The sequence below is a fragment of the Limulus polyphemus genome, unplaced genomic scaffold (assembly GCF_000517525.1).
Source record: "Limulus polyphemus unplaced genomic scaffold, Limulus_polyphemus-2.1.2 Scaffold2023, whole genome shotgun sequence".
Lineage (NCBI taxonomy): Eukaryota > Metazoa > Arthropoda > Merostomata > Xiphosura > Limulidae > Limulus > Limulus polyphemus.
Genome location: NW_013667633.1, coordinates 38,610 through 41,749, shown reverse-complemented (window position 1 = coordinate 41,749; position 3,140 = coordinate 38,610).

Genomic DNA, 3,140 nt, shown 5'->3' with positions numbered 1-3,140 from the left:
ATTCATTACTATTAAACACATTTTACACAAGTTTTGCAAATTTAATCATTTATTACATTTACACATATAGATCATTATAACTGGAAAAAAAGAAAAGGTTTACATTCACACACATATTTTGGTCTGAACAGAGTTTTTCCTCTTAAGTGAAATACAAAACACCAAAATTAAGGAAAGAGCCACATACATTTATAGAACAAAGATTGTCACCACTTTGCCAACACAAGTATTTTACATCATAATAATATGGTTAACTTTTAACCAAGGAAAATGACAAAGCTATTTCTTCCAAAACTATACATCAATCTGCCAAGTTCATTATATCCATGTTAAACTGAATATACATTGGCCAAGTAGAAAAATATTTTCTTTACAGTATTTAAAATATAATTTTTTTATATTTCTGTTATCTGAATTGCTTCTATAAAAGTTATAAATGGTCAACTAAACCCTCTTAAAAATAACCAAATACTCTCTCTCTCTCTCATTAAATCCAAACAATGGAACGTCAAACATACTTGATACTTCCCTACTTTGTTTGGAATATATTTTTATTTAAATTGTTCTAAACTGGCAAATTAAATCACATAGCTGATTTAAAAATTTCTTTAAATAAGTTAAATCTAAAAAAATAGGATTAAAAAATACTTTCTTTACAAACATAAATTCTGATAATATAAAAAAAAATCTTGAGGAAACACACAAGAAAACTATAGTGCACTTTATTTCAACAACATATAATTTCTTACTTTTCAGTAATAGCATATCACATACTATATTAAATTTTAATTAATCGTACTTGTTATAAGACATTAATATTAGGCCCTTTTTTTAATAATAAGTTCTTATCTAATCCCTTTAGGATTTTCAAGAATGAGAAGAGTTTACAATAGTATTTCAATCACACCTTGTTCACCCCAACCATTGCTAATGACATTTCACTCAATCCAGAGCTCATCAGGTTGAGTGGGACATAAACACAGTAGCAGTTGGAACACATTTACATAAGACGGTTTTTACAACAACAATTGTTACGGGCTGAATGCCTTTTCTGATCTGGTGAAGCATGATTAATTATAGTTGTAACAAGACATTCTTAGAGTTACGCTTAGGATTAAGCATAACTCTACGAATGCATACAAACCATAAAATATATGCTGTTTCATACCAATATAAAAATCAGTTTACAGTTAGTTAGAGTCCTGTGGTGACTACAGATGTGAAATAAGAATAAAATCTGAGATCTAATGAGCCTTTAACTGAAGTACCATAAATATTCTTCAACTAGATGAATATGCTATTTTTAATACAGGATATTTTGTCTGGTTTATTTTGGAAATTTGCACAAAGCTACACAACATCTATCTGTACTTGCCATCCCTGATTTTGAATTGATAGACTATATAGGAAGCATCCACTGCCAACTTTTGAACTACTATAACTGAACAATTAGAATTGACTGTCACTCTTATAATGCCTCCAAAGTGACAAACATGGACTCTAAGATTTGCAATCCAGCATGCTAACTACTAGGCCATGCCTGGCCCAGTACAAAAAAAAGTTTGCTTAAATGTAGCTACACCTGTAGTGAGATTAACAGCAATTACTGAACTTAAAATTTAAATAATGTATTAAATTAATACAAAAATACTTTTACAGGAGGAACTTTCTGAGAGTAATTCAAAATAATGCAAAAAATAAAAAGTATACTTTTCCCGAGCTGTATTTTTCATCAGCTTTTAAGATCAAACTGTGACAAACATATTCAATGTACTGAAGATGCACTGTGTGTATTGAAATTTTATTATTTTGCCTGTTTAAAGGATACTGTTATTTCAGCACAAAGCTACACAATGGACTTATATGCACTCTGTCCACTACGAGGAACTGAACCCTGGATTTTCCATAAACTTACTTTTGACCCACCAAAGGACGAATTTAAGGAACAGTATGTCAAAAATCAAGTGACTCAATGCAGGAAAAAAAATTATATATATTGAAAGTAAAACTTGAAATCTAACAGTTCTCTGAATGTACAGTTCAATTTCTTCATCAGTGTATTACAGCACAACCAAAACAAAGGTGGATCAAGTATAATGTACCATGCTATTATAAAATGTAATAAACCAATGAGAACAGGAAATTTCAAAATAATTAGATCTGCAAAGAGGGAACTAAAACTATGGGTCAAAGAAACTACTAATATATAAGTTAAAAACCAAAACTGAACCATACTGCTAGTGTGTCTAGAATGTTATTGATTTTTGAAGTGAGATCTGTAAAAGTTGAGGAAACCTTTTGTTAATATGAACGAATATATATTAAATACATAAAAAAATTGCATGAGAAATATTTAAGTAATTGTCAAGTGTTACAGGTTATTCCAAAATTGTATACATTAAAACAACCAAATTCAAACATTATGACAGTACAGGGAAGTTAAAAATAAGCTTCTATCAGCAGAAATCAAATTCAAGGAAAAATCAATAAAGCTTTTAAAAAACAATTGGTTGCATATAAACAAAATTTACTTGAAAGTGTAAGCTTAAGAGATATTTTGCACATCTGCAAGGTTAATATTAAAAATAGTAACTTATCAGTTGAAACACACTTAACCCACCTTAAAACATTTGCTTTACTAATGGGAGAACACTTGGGAAATGCCTTCAATAATAACCGTGATGAGATAACAAATATTTTATCAAATTATAAGCTAAATGATGATGAAAAACATGTACTGGCCAGAGTGCTGAAACTTGCCTTACCATCCAAGAAATGGAACTTTGGTTATTTTCTGTTGCCATTTGAAATATTATTCAGGGATCTAAACATCTGCAGTTATCCAGTTTTGAATAGTATTTCCAGTAATGTTAAAACACAAGTCAGTGTATTGAATTACTGGGCTTACATGCTTACAATTTTAATGCCACATCAAAAGACAAAATTGTAATTCTTAATAGAGAGGGTCATGAAAAAAAGGTTATTAAATTCCCTATATGAAACAATATCCACTCAGCTCAATAAAGATCCAACTACACAAATGGAGGAGTTTGTTTGTTTGTTTTGTATTTCGTACAAAGCTGTACGAGGGCTATCTGCGCTAGCCATCCCTAATTTAGCAGTGAAAGACTAGAGGGAAG